Source organism: Cuculus canorus, chromosome 8 (assembly GCF_017976375.1).
Source record: "Cuculus canorus isolate bCucCan1 chromosome 8, bCucCan1.pri, whole genome shotgun sequence".
Taxonomy (NCBI): domain Eukaryota; kingdom Metazoa; phylum Chordata; class Aves; order Cuculiformes; family Cuculidae; genus Cuculus; species Cuculus canorus.
This window is the reverse complement of record NC_071408.1, coordinates 14,223,175-14,242,222: the sequence shown is the minus strand read 5'-3', so window position 1 is coordinate 14,242,222 and position 19,048 is coordinate 14,223,175.

The following is a 19,048-nucleotide window of genomic DNA, read 5'->3' as shown; positions in this document are numbered from 1 at the left end:
TTTTGTGATTATTTCCAGTTGTTGAAAGAATTGCTTATTTAAAATGCATTGCTTTCTTGTGTGAAGAAACTGATATTTCTCCAAAGAGCCAGAATAAATTCAGCCCTAAAACATTCATAACGAAGGATGAATGCATATTCAGGCTAAGACTGTATGTGATCTCTGATCATACAATAGTTAAGTTATACAATCACAGTGATTTATGGTACTAAACTGTGGAGCTTCATATCTGTGGGTAAAGGGGTGGAACTCTCATCAATCAAAAGACTATACTTGTTCAGCACTAGAATAATTAAGGCAGACAGTAAAAAAGCATGAAATAATATTAAAAAAATGAAATCCGAATTTCTATTTGCATAGTGTTATTAAGCAATACAGTTCTGAGCCAGCTTTTCAAAAAGCTTGCCTAGAAATCCACTTATTACCTTGTAGCACTTGATATATGCGTTCTTTGTATTCGTGCTGAGGGTATTTGTAGAGTAGTTATGTAATACACATACTGTCCTCGACTTAAAAAACAGGATTACAAATAATAGCCATCTTTCCACTTTATTCCAAGACAGAGGTAAACAAGAAAGAAAAAAAAAAAAAACAAGCAATTTTAAAATGCAAATTTCTGAAATTTCAATCATCCTATTGATAGTGCTTTTCTTCCAATTCACCAATATCAGGTAGAGGTAGTTGGGCATAATGAGAGGCTAACACAGGGGAACTGTATTAATCAAACAATGTTCAAAAAAAAGTTTAATTAACTGCATATTTTGTAAAAGCCACATTTCATTACTGTTTGTTAGGAAAATGGAAGCATGCACTGGAAACACTAATTCTAATTATTACTTCAAGTGGGAGTTTTTGGCATGAGGTCAAGGAATAATAGAAGAATGTGTGAATCTGTGCTACAGCATAGCAGTAAGACTAATCATTTGAATAAAGCCAGTTGCTTTTTCTTGGACTGTCTGTATGCTGTTCAATGTTCTGGATGAATCTAACACAATCAGCCTGTTCTCTGGTGTATAGCCGCTTCCTGCTGACTCAGGGCAGCCTGCCTCTTCTGCCATTTATTAAAATGAAACATTCCTATTAAAACACCATTTTTCAGAGAGATGACCAAACAGATATTAGTAATGACATTATTAAAACTATTTTGTTTAAAATGAACTGTCACACTTGTGTGTTGCACAGCAACACAAAGAAATCTCTTTCATTTAGTGAGAGATTGCTTTGAAGAACTGGATTTCTTTCTTGCTATCAGAAGGTATTGCATAGGGGATGTGATGTGTGCTCCGGGAAACTACCAGCTTTTCTAGCTATTAGAAAGGAGGGATACTGTTTCTAGTACTCTCCATAGCAAATAATGTATAATTCATGGATTTCATTAATATGCAAATATGATCCATAGTCTCCTATGTTTATATCTCCTAATAATCTATTAATGGTTTTAAAAGTAAAGGGTAATAGAAACATTTTGTATAAGCAACATTTACTCATGCTTCCTGTGTTTTTCTCTAATTGTATAGTATAAGCATGTATGGAATTAAAACAGAAACAATGGAAGTTAATTAACCTATGATTATCAAATAAATATTTATTGACATAAGGTCACATGCCAAATAATTCGTGATTCTGTGAAGAAAGACCCTATTATCATTGAATGTCAACACGCCTTAGAAGATCTGTGCTGGGGGGATGGAAAGGCACTTTTATCAAAACTACTGCTTGAAATGACCCCTACATTTGGAAATAGCATCTCCTTCAACAAATATGGGTGCAAAAAGAAAACAAAGAAACACCAGATTCATCTTGAAGACTTGGATTTTTTAAGTTTTCTTTTTTTATAGGTAAGAAGGATAGGTAAGATTTCATCCTGATACAATCTTGTCTAGCATTTTAGGATCAACTACTTTCCCCTTCCATATTCTAACTGAAACTTTAGAGTTGTCAGTCTGAAAAAATGCCCAAATCCACTTGTTATTGTCAGAGCAAGAATTTATACAGCACCACAGCAGGCAGATAGTTCCAGATTTGGGGGCTTTTCTTCTACTCTGGGCACTTGCTGTTTGCAGGTTCGCGCGCTTTTCCTCTTTCTGTCTGCAGTGCTGTTGCACAACCCCGTGACCGAGTGGTGCTGCCACGCCACCCTCCCCTGCCATTCCCCACAAGCTGGTATCCCAGCTCCCTCACTGAGCCTCTCACCTTTCCCTGCTTTCCCTCCCTGAAACTTTCCTGAGGAGACGTGCCCAAGTAGTGTTTTCACTTCTGTATTTATCAGAAACCACACAAAAAGAAACAGTGCAAGTCATGGGCACATCTGCGCTTTGTAAAAAATACATATAAAGCAATGGTGCTGTAGGCAACAATAAACCATTTTAATCAACTAATGGAAAGAAATATCCTGCCAAAGACAGTTTTGATGGTTTTCATATTACATCCCATAAGCACTGGACAGTATTTTAGACCAGGAACTTCTTTTCTGAGGCTGCAGAGTTTGTCTGAGCATAAGGAGAAAAAAATAATGTGTCAATCCCCAGAGCATTTCTCTTTATTTTCAATAAAAAATGTTCCTCGTGTCATATATTGATGGGAGGAATGATGGACTTCTAAACATTTATTAAAAAATATATATAGGTTCTTTTAAAATTAATGCATATATGATGTAGGAGCCCTTTATTTTACCATCTACTTCGCAGAATCACAGAATGGTAGGCATCGGAAGGGACCTCTGGAGATCATCCAGTGCAACCCCTCTGATAAAGCAGGTTCACCGAGAGCAAGCTGCACAGGAACATGTCCAGGTTGGCTTTCAATGTCTCTAGAGAAGGCGATCTCACAGCCTTTCTGCACAATCTACTCCAGTGTCCTGTCTCCCTCCCAGTAAAGAAGTTTTTCTTAATAGAATCATAGAATCATAGAATAGTTTGGGTTGGAAGGGACCCTAAAGATCATCCAGTTCCAACCCCCCTGCCGTGGGCAGGGACACCTCCCACAGATCAGGCTGCCCAAGGCCCCATCCAACCTGGCCTTGAACACCTCCAGGGATGGGGCAGCCACAGCTTCCCAGGGCAACACATGCCAGTGCCTCACCACTCTCATGGTGAAGAAATTACCCCTCACATCTAGTCTAAATCTGTCCCTCTGCAGTTTATAGCCATCACCCCTAGTCCTATCACTACAGGCCTTTGTAAACAGTCCCTCCTCAGCTTTCTTGTACCCCCTTCGGGTACTGGAAGGTCACTATAAGGTCTCCTTGGAGCCTTAACAACCCCAACTCTCTCAGCCTGTCCTCATATGGGAGGTACTCTAGCCCTACGATTATTCTTGTAGCCTTATTTGGACCTGTTCACATCCTTCTTACATTGAGTATTCCAGAACCGGACACAGTATTCCAGATGAGGTCTCAGAAGAGAGGAGTAGAGGGGCAGAATCACTTCCCTCACCCTGCTGGCCATGCTTCTTTTGATGCAGCCCAGGACATGATTGGCCTTCTGGGCTGCAAGTGCACATTGTGGCTCATGTCAAGCTTCTCATCAACCAGCACCCCCAACTCCTTCTCTGTAGGGCTGCTCTCAAGCACGTCATCCCCCATCGTGTACTGAAAACAGAGATTGCCCTGACCCAGGTGTAGGACCTTACACTTGGCCTTGTTGAACCTCATGAGGTTCTCAAGGCCCAATTCTCCAGCCTGTCCAGGTCCCTCTGGATGACATCCCATCCTTCCAGTGTGGCAACTACACCACTCAGTTTGGTGTCATCTACAAACTTGCTGAGGGTGCACTCAACCTTGCTGTCAGTATCATTGATAAAGATATTAAACAGCACCGGTCCCATTACGGACCCCTGAGGGACACCACTCGTCATGGATCTCCATCTGGACTTCGAGCTATTGACCACTACTCTCTGAATACGACCATCCGGTTTCTTATCCACTGAACTGTCCACCCATCAAATCCATATCTCTCCAATTTAGAGAGAAGGACGTTGTGGGGGACCGTGTCAAAGGCTTTACAGAAGTCTAGATAGATCACATCCATCGGTTTACCCAAGTCCACTGTTGCGGTTACCCCATCATAGAAAGCTACTAAGTTGGTCATACAGGATTTGCCCCTGCTGAAGCCATGTTGGCTGCCATTAATCACCTCCCTGTCTTCCATACGCTTTAGCACAGCTTCCAGGAGGATCTGTTCCATGATCTTCCCAGGCACAGAAGGGAGGCTGACAGGTCAGTAGTTCTTAGGGTTGTATTTCCTACCCTTTTTAAAAATGTGTGCAATGTTACCCTTCTTCCAGTCACCAAAGACCTCTCCTGACTGCCATGACTTTTCAAATATCATGGAGAGCGGCTTGGCTCCACATCAGTCAATTCCCTCAGGACTCTGAGATGCATTTCATCAGGTCCCATAGACTTATTCAGGTTCCTCAGGTGGTCATGAACCTGATGTTCCTCTACTGTGGGAGGGGGTTTACCTCCCTGATCACCATCTTGCTGTCCCATGACCCAGGAGGGGTGAGGAGAGTGGTTATTGGTGAAGACCGAAGCAAAAAAGTTAAGTACATCAGCCTTCTCCTCGTCTGTTGATACATAATCCCCATTTTCTATCATCAGTGGGGGTACATTCTCTTTGACCTTCCTCTTTTGATTGAAGTACCTATAGAAGCCTTTCTTGTTAGTCTTTACTTCCCTTGCCAAGTTCAGCTCCAGCTGCAGCTTGGCCTTCCTGACCCCCTCTCTACACAACTGGGCAGCATCTCTATACACGCCCCAGGTTACCTGTCCCTGCTTGCACTGCCTGTGCAGTTCCCTCTTCTTTTACATTTTAACCAGCAGGCCTCAACTCAGCCATGCCGGTCTCTTCCCTTTCCTGCCTGATTTTCTAGATACGGGGACTGAGCACTCTTGCGCTTTACGGAAAGCTTCCTTAAATATTTTCCAGCTCTGTTCTGCTCCCTTGTTGTGGAGGACTGTGTCCCAGGGGGTCCTACAGAGTAATTCCTTGAAGAGCTGGAAGTCTGCTTTCCTGAAATTTAATGTCCTGACTATACTCCTCACCTGTCCCATATCCCTCAGAACCTTGAACTCTACCAGTGCATGAGCACTGCAGCCCAGGCTGCCTCCGATCCTAATGTCACTGATGAGTTTGCTTGTATTGGTGACCATAACGTCCAGTATTGCATCTCCTCGGATGGGAGTCTCTATCAGCTGGACTAAGAAATTATCCTCCATGCACTCCAGGAGTCTCCTGGATCGCCTACAGCTTGTCGTGCTACTTTTCCAGCATACGCCTGGGTGGTTGAAGTCCATGAGCAGGATGAGAGCTTGAAGAGTGAAGCCTCCTGTAGCTGGAGGAAGAAGACTCATGGTGAGTCGGAACTTCCTGTGCTCCAGTTTGCGCCCATTGCTCCTTGCCCTGTCACTGGGCACCACTGAAAAGAGTCTGGTTCCTTCCTCTTGACACTTCAGACACATCCTTCCAATGATGTTGGTTTCTCAGAGATATGAGAACAAATTACTTTGGGCTGGGGAACACAGACTGGACTTACAGTCAGAATCCGAAGTTTGCCCCTTCTTCTACTGTTACGACCTTTTTCAGGTTAACTGTAACTAGAAAAGTCAGTCTCTTAGCCATACTCTTGTCTGTCACACCTCTATTACATCTTCCTTCACTCTGTAGCACAGAAAGATGTTTACATACATGTAACCCTTGCAGAAATGAGAATTGCCTGAAAGATACAGCTGTGGGATGGAAGCTGTAGCTTCAGGAATTTGGGTAATGGGTCCACCAGGAGAGTGGCAGTTCAGAAAACATTTTATACACTTTTCATATTGACCTATACATACAGGAAAAAATGTTTAGTAGAAGCTACCCATGAACGTAAACAAACACAATCACATTCACAATGAACATATACCAATTTTACACAACAAAAAAGCATGTGGGTAAATACACTTCACAGTTCATTACAGATTTCCTTAATTAAATGAATGTAAAAAGTTGGTTAAATTTTAGAAGCTCTGAGAAAAGTCAGATCCACTTATAATGAAAAGTAGGACTCAGAAATAAATTAGTCATAGTTGATTAGACTAAGACAAGCATTTCTCAAATATTTCTCAATATTTCAGAAAAAGCAACATACTGAACTCTACTTTACTGTGAGGCTCAAAATGGCAATTAACAGTCCTAAGCTGCATATAAAACCCAGTATGAACCACGTTTACAAGAACATTGCGTGTGAATCAAATTACATTATCCTTGGTTTGAAGAACTTAGAAATAATTGCCAATAAGTATTCATGTATAGGACCAGTTTTTTGAAACAAGTTATTTTAATTACTACTAGTGTCAGGAGTACGTGTAGGCAATTTTATTAGACTTAATGTGTTTAGTGAAGCTCCCTGAACTGTATCTGGTTTATTTCTGTAGATGATGAAATATTTAATATATCTTTATTATTCTTACTTTCTAATATTCTATTTATTCCAAAATGAAATCCCAACATGTGATACTTTCGTTGCTTTCATAAAGAACACCAGTATGAAACACAACAATATATTATCATAAAAAGAAGCTGAATATCATGTAGATTTGTGTTTCTATATTACATATTTTATGACATAAATACCCTTCAAATTGCACACATCTAGAGCTTTGTACATTTGTACCCACGCCTGGACTCCTGATTCCTCAATGTACAGGAACACTTCCATGAAAAGACGTGAGTGGGAAAAAAGGGAGAGAGGGGAAAAGTCCCTAATAGATGAATGTCTTGGTCCTGAGAACAGCCAGAAATCCTTGCTCCTTTTACATCGTTCACCTAGGAGTTTTTTTCACTTCTAGCAACATTTCTTTCAAATATGGAGTTCCTTGAGCTCTCCACATCCAAAGTATTAAAAAAAAATCAAACTAATTATATCACAATTCTGTCAACAAATGATGCTAAGGAGGCCATGTCAAAATATCCATACCTGCAAATGATCAAATTTTAGCGCTAATGTCAAACAAACTTTCAAGTAATGAGACTTGTGGATTTGCTTCCTTTTCTGTTTTTCTTAACCGCAGAGGCCGCACATCCACACAAGTTCAAATATTGCAGTGACAGTCAAACCACAGACAGCAAACTGTGCAGCCTGTGGCATGCCAAAACGTTGTGCTACAGCTAGGAGCTGGGCAAGGCCACGTCCTGCCTGGCACAAGAACGTGCAGCAAATAATCATGGGCGCAACACCACTGCCTTCTCCCTCATGCAGGAGCAGACCCAGCCAGCCCTACACCAAAAGGACTGCTCAAGGAGTGAGGTGATAAAGGTAAAACAACATGGTATTTCATGATAATCCGTATTTCACATCACTCAATTCCAAAGGCAGACTAATTCCTTCAGATGCATTATCTTGAACATGCCAATCCCATGCGAAGGTTTTAAAGACATCTGCAAACATTCATACTTCAAGGATCACAATACTTATGCACTTTACTGGTGTGATATAAATTAGCAGTTTCCCACTCTTCATTACCACAATAAATCCACACAGAAAGAACTGTTGGTATATACAACAACATCAAAGAGCCTGAAATAGAAGTAGGGAATTACAGTTATAAAAATAAATTTCTAAAAAGAAGAGAGAGGAGAAAAGGAGACGAATGTTCTAATCTTACCTTCATTGTAATCTTATTAGCATTTCTCTGTGAGTAGTTCAAGTATCAGTCTATACTCTTATGAATCTGTCTCATAAATATGTCAAGTGCAAAGTATAGTTATTTTAATAGTCTGTGTTGGTGGGCCATCATGGATTTAATTAAGAGACAACTAGTGTATGAAATATGACACAAAAGCACCAAACTAAATGGAGAAATGTTTTACTGTAGATTTAAATCAAGGCCACAGAAGTAATGATGATCTGGCCTTAGAAATCCTCTTAAATTTAATTAATGCAGACCAGCATGGACCTGTTCATATAGGAACAAAAAATAGGGGCATTATAAATAATGATTTAAGCTATACTGTGTTATTTATAAAGACATTTGCATTATCTCCAACCGCATTATGTTATTTATAAATGTGTGTTGGTTTGTGGCTCTTAAATTAATTTTGAAAGGCTGGAAATGCAAGTCCAGTAAAAATTGTTAAAATATTACATTCAGTTATTTGGGGGTTTTTTGTGATTTCTCCAAAATGAAGCCTTTGTTAAGATTTCTGCCTTATTTTGAAGGGTCTCAGAATGCTCAAATCATTCTGCTACAGAATTGCCAATATCTTTCTAAGGTTGCAATGAAAACTGTGTTATTTTCCACCCAAATCTCCTCTATCTCCTTCTTTTTTTCATCTTCTCAAAAAGCAAGAGCATAGTCAGCACTGTGTGTAGGATTAGATCTTCAAGCACTGCACAGTCCTTCCTGCTATCATTTTTGTGTGCCATTTTGACTTCAAAGGAGATTTGGTAAGATACTATGTTTTTAAGAAGCAATGCAAGACCACACATTTTTACATCGAAATTCCATACTACTTGTATGGGTTTAATACTATTTTAGAAAGAAAGAATCCAATAATTCCATGAAACTATTCCAATAGCTCAATCCAATCTTGCAAAATCGTTGACTGACAACAACCTCACTTGCACTGAAGTTGAAAGTGAGGCTTACTATTGATTTAAAAGTGCACAGAACGCTCTGAAAATATACACTAAAGAATATGTGTGGCTGGCTGTAAGAAATGACGTCTCAGTCAACTATAGGGACTACATTTATACATGATTTTTATGTCTCAGACTTTCCGTTTTATTAATCTGATCTGGCAGGTACTAGATATTGCATGTTAGCTTTCTCAATTCAAGTGGCTTCCAGTTATTTAGATTAGAATAACCTTTAACTGGTTGGTTGCTCTAGCAGGCGGTTAAGGTATTCATAGATTTTATTATCCTTTTTTACTAAAGGAGAAGAAAAAAAGGCAGTGGCCAGAAAGCATCATTAAGTGAACTTCATCCCTATTTTCAGAAAACTTAGAGCTGTGGGCTGAAGCTGCTCTCCAAACACCATAATTTGGACTGCCAGGAATGTAATAAAAACTGTAAATTGACACAAAAATGAAAGTGCTTGGGAGAAATAAATTCATAACTACTTTTATTTTTTGGTGAAGAAAACATCAAAGGTTTGCAACTCAGCCTGGAAGGCAAAAATGGATAAAAGGATAGTGCCTATAGTTTCAAAATATTTTTCTCTTTAATGAACAGTTGAAAATATCTATAAATCTCTTCCAGTACCACTGTATTTAAAAAGCAGTCAAGTCTTTTGTGCCTGACATGTTTATAGTAAACCTATTCTCATCTGTTGTGTTTGCATAAATTGTCTAAAAGTTCATCCTGTCTTGGCTGTCTTTCAGTATTCATTAGTATTGAAGTCATTTTTTGGAGTAAATGAAGGGAAAAAGTGCCCAGAAATTGAGATAATGCATAGAAAGAACCAGACTTCCGACGACTAACAAGAACAAACACAGCTAATTCAGCTAAATTCACAGAAATTTGTTTCCTATTGCCAAGAATGAATTAAACAGTATGAACTGTGTGTGTAAGTGCATAATAAATAAATGCAGACAATCAGGATGAAATTCTGAATAATATATGATAAGGTAATAATATAGTCCCAAGTACATATTGATATGGACACCTAACTAATCAAATAGCTCCTGTCAGATGTCTGCTGTGAGCCATCACTCGGATTTAGCATACCTTGCACCTTCCTCTGATAGCAAGAATTACAGTGCAAAAACCCAATATGAACTTCCATCTTTCAACTTCTTCCTCAATTAAGGAGACACGTATAACAAAAATGAAGAGAATGGCATTGAAGACATGCTGCCATGTGGGTACAGCCTGAAACACAGGCCTGGCCAAAGCCCCTAGGGAGGGATGGAGGAAAGGGAGGCACTGCAGAGCAGTGAGCCCCCAGCTTCCTGTGGGACAGAGGATTGGGGTGCCCCCAGCCTCCAGGGCTTGTCATGGCTTGTCTATCCCCTTCATCTGGGATTTCTCTTTCACCCCCAGCCTGGCTGTTTGCTTTCCCAGCCACAGCAGCTGGAGGCACACCCATGCCCATACTTCACTGAGGGCAGCTGAGCCTTGTGGGTGTTTGCATGGTGCAAAGCAAGCGTGGCCTCCTTCCAATCAAGGATGCAGGAACAAACACAAAGCTTTCATCTTCTCAACACTTACAAATTCAAAAGCTTTCTCTCAGGAATAATTAGAGCCACTTTGGGCGGCATTGTAACTGGAGCATCTAAACACACTTTAAGTTACTTTTAGCACAAAATAATCACTTGATAAGAAGGGCTGAAGATCAAGGACATCATTTGCTGAGTGACTCAAGTAATCTAGAGGTGCATAAAGAAGAAACAACTGTACAGCTGCACTGCAACCAAAGAAACAAGGAAAAACAGAGCTTTCCAGCCAAGAATCCCATGGAATCAAACCTGAAGATGTGCAGGCAGAAATTTACCCAATCTACTCTGTGCACGACATATTCATTAGAGTTTAAAATAATAGGGCACTATGTCTCTTAGCCTCAGGGCATGTTTTCTGTGCTTGCCATTAAAAGTCTTGTTGTCAGTGGGGTTTGTCCACTGAAGGTCGAACATTCAATGGTTTTGCAAAGAGTTTTAGAAAGTAACTTGTATTCACAGAAAGCTACCCACACCTCTGTGTCAAAAACAATTTGCAGAATTAAATACTTAACAAACAAGTTTGAGACCTGCAGTGATTAAATTAGTGAGATAATTAGCATGATATTTAAGGTTAATGTTCACAAGTAGGTTAATTATATCCTTTCCCAAATTTCTGTTTTCATTTTGCTTGATGCATGTTGCAATAACAGTGAACGTGAGGCCACATTTGCAGAGACAGCAGGTGAGGCAGCACATTGCCAAACGTATCAGAGACTAAATGCACACTTCCGAGCAAACTGTTCCGCATCATACAGTCTTAGAGCTTCATATTCTTCATTTCCCAGCAGTTCTCTATCTTTTCTTCTCTTGAATAACACTTCAGATCAGTAAAACGAAATGTTTTGCACAGGGCTTGCAGGAATTTCTTAGCTTCATACAGCTGTCTAATGTTAACTACAAAAGAAACTGCATTTAATGCTCTGTACTGAGTTCAGTCCACATGCACAGCTCCTATGTACAAGACTGCAGACCCAAAGTAGTGTACAGAGCTGAAATTCACTCTGAATGCACTTCAGTGAAGTTACTTCATGTTTGCTCTAATGAAATTAAGAGCAAAATTTGATACAATTATCAGCAGAATGGTTGTATAGAATCAAGCAGGAGTCAAGTATTACAATAAAGTTTTAAAATAACGTTTTAGCAGGTTTTCATGCAGAGGCACTAGGACACAGCACCTGGATTAATTTACACGAAGCTATTTTGCAAACATGTTCAAGCCAAGCTGAAGATGGGCTCTAAGAAACACAGCTGTGTACACTGGGCGGTGCTTCCCTGCCTCTTGCGCAGCAACAGAGCTAAGAGCTCTTGGAGGAAAAGTTCTGAAACTTTCTAGCAGCAGAGCAAATATTTTTCAAAGCATCTGAACACTGTTCCTCTCTAACAGAGAGTGCCCATTTGTTGTCTCCTCAGTGTACCAGAGTCCACAGCCAAACCTCTGAACCTTGACAGGGGGTCCCATGGAATAAAATGCCAGCTATGGGGTTGAGCTTCAAAATTTCAACAAGTGGAGACCCAGACACTGCCAAACATTATGGTATTTCATATACAGAACTTATTTAGGCAGCATGTGTAATTTGTAATCATTACATCCACCCTAGCAAATTCTACAAGGTTTCCCACCCTGGTAAACACGAGGTGTAGGCTGCTAAAGGCTGCCCAGCCTAGCCGCCCTCCCCCAGCGACTCGCAGCCTAGGGAAAAGTTCATAGAGCCATTTTTAGCTTTCTTCCATATGGAAGGATGGTTTGATTTCATGTTAGACTCAGGGCTGCTGCAGGCATTGATGCTGGGGTGCCCATGCTTACAAGCTGCCTGGGACCATGTTCCCGTGCCCCATGGCCCTCGGTGCCAGTGCCATCACTCAGCACCACAGGGCGAGGGGCAATCCCTACCTAACACAGCCCCAGATGTTTTTACCCTCTAAAAGGGGATCTATTTCTCCCCCAGGAAGAGGGTATTCCCTGGCTTTTGTTTTACATCTTCTACTTTTCCTCATGTTGACTTACGGCCCAGCCTTTCCTCACACAAAGTCCTTGGGAGAGGAAATACCAGGCAGCTCCTTGTTCACCCCTCATGTGGGGTCATAAAGCTGTTACTGGAAAAGGAAAGCAGACTCCTTGCTCCCCAGGGGAAGAGGGAAGCCATGACTGTAAGGGACGGCTGAATAAAATAGTTTGTGTCAAATTTTCTCCAGCTACCATTTTGCTGGCCAAAAAGATGGATCCAGAAGTCTTATCACTGTCTAAAGAGGATGTGCTTTTATATACCACTATGACTATAAAAATCAATCTTCTGAGCAAGAGAAGTAACCTTTTAAACTAGAGCTAGCCACAACAGCTAGTTTTCAGGTTCTGCAATGTAAGAAATTCACAGCACTCTACACCGAAAGTTTGAATTATTTTCAGAATTTTTTAAGCTGCAAAATTTTACTTTGTTTTTATTTTATTTTCAGTATGGTGCTTTTATTTTCTAAATTATTTGATCATTTTGCCACAGCATTGCAAAACGCTAACTTGCTGATGCCTGCTGGGCCCTGCTGATAAGGAGGCTCATAAGAAAGGAGCTGGTGAAAATCAGTCTCTGTCCTTTTGAAAAATTAGTTGAAGGAATTTCACATTTTTACTTTCCCAAAGAGACACTGCAATCATTTCTCTTCCCTTCTTATTTATTGTTCACACTGCTGCAACATAAACATGTGCTTCTCTATCCCACGTTCCTCTGCCACAGACACAGCCCTCTTCTGTATTATTTCAGTGGTGAGCACAGAGGTAGGGATGCTCTAGGCTGCATTATAGTTGCACAAGTGACTGCTGTGAGTACACATGCAAGCAGAGCAACTGATTTTTGAAAGGCAGTTAGATACCCAACCAGTAATTGTGTGCACAATTACTGTGATTATACATGTAATCATGGTCATTGTGCTTCCAAATGATGCATGTGCTATTCTAAAAATCCGCTGCTGTATTACTAAAATTAGTGGAAGCTTTGCAGTCAGTTTGAATTGATGTAGGATCAAGCACTACATGTTGTAGCGGTAGTCTTGATATATTCAGGAAGAAATGCAATTCTTGCATCCCAAACGTAAATTTTCAGAGTGGATTGCAACAGTAAAAGAGGGATGGAGACATAGTTTCTTAGCATATCTAGGTATATATTCATTATGCATTCATTAATAAATTATCGTGTTTTAATAACATTCTGGATTTGGTTCAAATTCCACTGACATTAAGAGAAAAGCAGAGCTCTGGATCAAGAATTCTTTCATTAATGCTTCCAGTTAGCTTGGGCTGTACAGCTGTGTGTGCATTTGTTCATGACAGAATCTTTGGCTTTTAACTGTCTTGTCTTTCAAGAGTTAAACAGGATTTTGCAGAGAAGATGCCATGTGATACAGTAGGTATGGTGATATTTAGTATTTCACATCTAGTCTTTGTCCATGTTCTAACAATGTGCATTAAATGTCTTACTATTGTCTCTTTTCAGATTAGTTTACAGCCCTGTAGTTCCAGCTGTTTTATTCTGAAACTCTAAAATCCTGTCACTAGGGAGTTCTGTGTAATTGCCCATAATATGCACCACATTATCCATTTCAGGAACTGTGCTGAAAGACAGCAGCAATAAGGGGTTTTCTAAAGGCAGTCTGGTTTACACTAATGGGTCTAACAGGAAGGAAATGCAATTTGAAAGAAGCTGATGCATATGTTCTATTGTTGAATATAATGTTTGATTTAATTATTAACTGTCTGTGATGGAAAGTCAGATCCTGCTCAGTTCTGCTTACAGTTTGGTACTCTGTTACCAGTAAAAACAGACAAGACTCAGTCTGAGGATTTAAGAGTTCTTTGTAAAATACTGACATTTAATTGTGTTTTATAAAATCGCAGCTAAGGAAACTCAGTCGCATGCTTCTTCCAGACAGGCTTGCTTTCTTTTATCAAGCTAAATATATACAATATAGAAGCTGAGATTCTTTCCTTTTTCACTTCTCTCAATCAGGAGATTCTCAAAATTAATGATCTGATGTAATTATTTAAATAAATATGATCCAAGCTGAGTTCATAGTCAATGCTGTTCATAACCTATTCATTCTAAGTTTATTTTGCATTTCATGTCATATCCATAGCACTGCAGTCAATCTACTACTGTATCACTGAAGTACACAATGGACCCAAGTGAATTTTTAGGAAGGAGTTAAAATGTGCTGGCATGATTTCACCTATCCTTCTTTCATCAAGGACGGAGGATTTGGCAGCCGATTTCAGTCCAATGCTATAACTGGTGTTTTGCGATTTCTAGGAAATTGTTGCATTCTGTTACAAAGGTCCTAATTCCACATATGAGTGTTAACATGGTGTAAGGAATGAATTCATGATGAAGAACTCTTACCTGAAATTCCATTATCCTTTCCTCACCATGGTGACTCCTATCAAATTCATCCATATAACATAATCTGGAAAGAAATAGGTATTGATGCTAAACTGCTGCATTTCAGAGGAGTTTAAAGGTAAAAATTACAGCTCTCCCATGTGATTCAGACAAAACCAGTAGTTTAACACCACTAGTAAACAAAATAATTGAGCAACGTAATTTCAGTTTTGCATTTTGTATCTGTCTGGTGAGATTATTATCTTTGATACTACCTTAAGCAGATGCAGGACTGGAGTTGAAATTAAACAATAGTAATGATATTTGGAGTTCATCCAGAATGATTTTCATTGTTTGTGAGAGTGGCTTCCACATCATTATTTGATCTATAATTTCTCATCTTTCTTTTAACACACCTTTCTACATGTAGTGCACACAGCATTAGCTCTGTGGGACAAATCTTCCATTGCAAACTCCAAAGGGATTTGTTACTTTTGTTAGGAATGTAACAGAAAGAAATGAAATTCTTAGGAAATACACTGCCACGCCTCAAACACCTAATTGATTTAGACAGCATAAAAAAAAATAGAGACCCCTTCCACAGCATATTTGCATTCTTGGTGTCAGTCAGCAGACTTCAATCAGAGTATTAAAGAGGCACTGCAGCAAAATCCATCTCAGATTTATCTGGAGACTTCTGCTTGTAATCTGTTCTCTGTTGTAAGGATCTGAGAAGATTTTAGGCTTTTTATAAACCTCAAACATTTTGAATATTTTGGTTTAGAGAAGTAAGTGAGAGCTCAGATCAAAATGTATACAAACTGCTTTAGCCCGTGACTCTCATCAGAGCAGATTTCTGCGGGGTCTTTCCTGGGTCAAGAGCATCATAAAACCAATCTTCCTCAGGCTGTTTCAGGACTCCTGATTTCAGCTTTGCCAGAAACCAGCAAATGCCAAAGTGCATGATTTCTTTCAAAAAGTTAACAAAAACTGGCATAACAAGTATGAGCTGAGGTCAGCTCTTATCTTGGCTAAAGCCTGCTCTTAGTTTCACTGTTACTCCTACTCCTAATTAAAAGTTTATTTAAGCACTTTGCATACTCCAGTGTGTTGAAGAAGCAATTGTTGGAATGAAAAGAAAAGCTGTCATTTCTGAAAATAGCTTGGACTGCTCACGTGTCATTCTCAGTATATGCTGAAATATCCAAGAAAACGTGGCTCTCACCGTGGATTGCATCAGATACCCACATATGTATAAGCAATCCTCTCCACACCTTCTCTTGAGGCTCATTTTTACAAAACACGTTTTAGAACTAAGCTGTGCTTTCTGCTATTGGAGTAAGCTACAATAGAGCAGAGGACAAGAGAAATTTATTCCCCTGGCTTATGCGTATGTAGGATCTGCCCGTAGAACTCAATGAGAATGAAGACCAGATACTTATGGGAACCAGCACACTGCAGGGGCGGGGGGGGAAGTAGGCTGGTTCTTTTTTTTTTTGATCCCATGACCAGGCTTCAGGTAATACTACATAGGTATTGAGTTTTGGATCATTTGCAGATTGCCAAATCTGCAAGGAATGCCAGCTTTTCACCCAGGTCCTGAGAGTATATTCTGTCTCAGCTGTGCCAGAACCCAGCCTGCCTGAGCATCTCCAATGCACATGTACAGCAAGAGTTGATGCAACCAGCACCCCCACCTGTTTCCTTCTCCCCTACTCAAGGTGCAGCTCCCTGCACTGTCCATGTTTTGTCTCCATTCTGAACTACTACCCTGTGTTTGCTGGCTTAGGCATGTCCGGGTGGGAGATTGAAAAGTGTTCAGTGGCTACGCAGGAAAATTGAAAAAAGGTGCTGGGGAAATCATGTTCATAGGGAGAAAGAACTGAACTCACACAGGTGTTTCTCCATTTCTGCTGTGACTCCTCCAAGCAGCAAAACAGGTGAGCTTGCTGCATGCTAATCAGGAAAAAGAACATCTGAAATATGCATCTGCACATCAGCATCTGTGCAGAATTTCTCCAAATCAGTTCTAAAGTGCTTTTTTTTTTTTTTTTTCTCTCCTGTGTGGGCCTCTTCTGTACTTTGTTGTGCCAAGAGGCTCGTTGTGTATAGGTGGAGAGACCCCCATCCACCAGCCATCAGGGAGTGCTATTAATATGCAACATCTTGAACACATGAGCTGAATGACAAGCTGGCAGCATTTGAGACTGTGTGGTCCAAGTTTATGTCTCTCCCTGAAGAGGCGAAAAGCCCCTTCCCAAACTCTCTGCCAAACTGTGCAAGAGATGAAAGAAAGGAGAATGGGCAACCTACTTCTCTGCTTCTGTACTCCTGATATCTTCACACTAGCATTTCTTTCCCCTGGCCACAGTTAATGTGAATGGCTGATTTCACATAGTTTGCTACTGAACTTCAATATCAAAATAGAATATGATAGAAAAGCTATTGAACTTTTCTTTTTTAACTGGTTGTGGAACTAATTGAGACTATTTAATAGACTTTTAATATATGCACTGTCTCTTCAATGCACCTGCTGTCCTCTATCCTCTGTCTGAAATGTCCCTACAATAGTGAGTAAAGTTGAAGTCTTGAATTTTAGGCATATTTGCACTTATCTTTTAAACATCTGGTGTCACCAAGAAAGGCTCGACTCAGCTAGTTTTTTCAGCTTGGATTACGTGCCTGAGTAGGAAGAAAGGATACCTCTAATGTTTCCTTGTGGACCAGTTACAGCTTGATCTAGGAAGATCTAGGAAGAGTAAATGAGTGTTTCTTACTCTCCTCTCCTAGAAGATCAGGAAGAATACAGTGGGAGGAAGAGACAGCAACCACCCCCCACCTCAAAACAAGCTGCTGACTGTGGCTGTTCCCAGCCGTTCAATGAGGCTCAGGAGCTGGACTCCCTTTCTGCAAATAAGCTGCACCTGCTGAAGTGTTGACCTGGGTCCTTCCAAAACACAATGGATTTTGTAGTCTTGCAGCATGACCATACTGTGGTTTATGGAACTAGTGCCTTAACACAGATCTTCAGCCATCAGCAGCTTTTCAACTTCGGAGTGTTCAGAAAGAATTAGGGAAATGAAGAGCCACAAATTAAAAAATTGCTTCAGAGTGCCGTGATAAAGGAGACAGAAGAACACAGATGGGCCCGTGTATGTCCACCTAACTTAGCAGTAACATTGATTGTATGAACAAAACTGAAACGACTACATCAGAGACCTTTCCTTTCCTTGATGCAGCCATTCCCACTAAGTCCATGTGGCCATGTGAGGAACTGGCTTTCCACCTGCCTGTCAGTGCGGAGTTAGGATCTGATTTTGCTGTACTCCATCCCAATTGCTTTGGGTCTCGCAAGCCATGCATTTCAGAACAGCAGCTCCACAGCAGGATCCTTCTTGCTAGAGCCTGGCCTGATCAGCAAGTGGCTCCACCCCAGTCCTCATGCAGAGTACTATGGGGAACAGCAAACTGGGGTTTTCAGATACCAGCTGCTACCATGGAATCACTGCTTCCCTCTGTGCATGCCTTTGTCATTCCCTGAAACTCTGCCTGTTGCACAACTCTTGGAATGTGTTAAAATTATTTTTGGGATGTTTTCTCTTCCCTTAAAGGATTCATCTGCTTTGTTTTTCCCTCAGGACCAGCAGAACATAGAAAATAGTCTACATGGAAAAGGGAAAAATGTTTTTATTAAATTGGAGGTTTTTATTAAATTGGAGGTAATGTCAGCCAAATAAATTTGTTAATTTAATGTCTAAAAATCATTTCATGTTCCTCATTTACAGATTTATATTATTTTCTCCATACTCGACCCATTTTTTTTAACTCCTCCAAACATTTTTCACCATTCCACAAAGCAGGTTCATTTACAAATTATGCTTATCCATCAAAAGGGAAATTACATCTTTTATTCCTTTCTACGAGACTGAAGCCCTATCCCTTTTCTGGGAAGATTATGTAGTATCTTACAAAAAATTCCTTTCGATTCACGGATCAAGCCCCATAGGGAAGGTCAGACAAATACTGCCAGAAGAGAAAAATTGCTAGCCACAGTGCACCTGCTTGATGAAAATGCAGTTACAGTCTGTGGAGTTATGTGGGATAAGTATAAATCCACATTTGCATTTTGTAATATTAAAAATAACCTTACAAATATATGCTTTTATAATAACATAGAAAATACGTCATGTATATGTGTTAAAATTTAGGTGAGTTATTAAGAATCCCATAAAGCAGACAATCTATGAATAGGATTATCCATGCTCATGCAGAAGGGGATAGCAAAAAACTCTCACTGATACTTTAAATTTGGGAAATATTGAATTTCAGCAGCTTGCCCACACAAGTAGTGAAGAGATTTTCCAGGATAAGAGTCACCTGGGTAATTTAAACTTCCAGGCCGACACATCTCTGTTGTTGAGCGCATGTAGCCTCCCTGAGATCACAGACTGATGCTAGGCACAGTCTTCCACACAAGAGAAA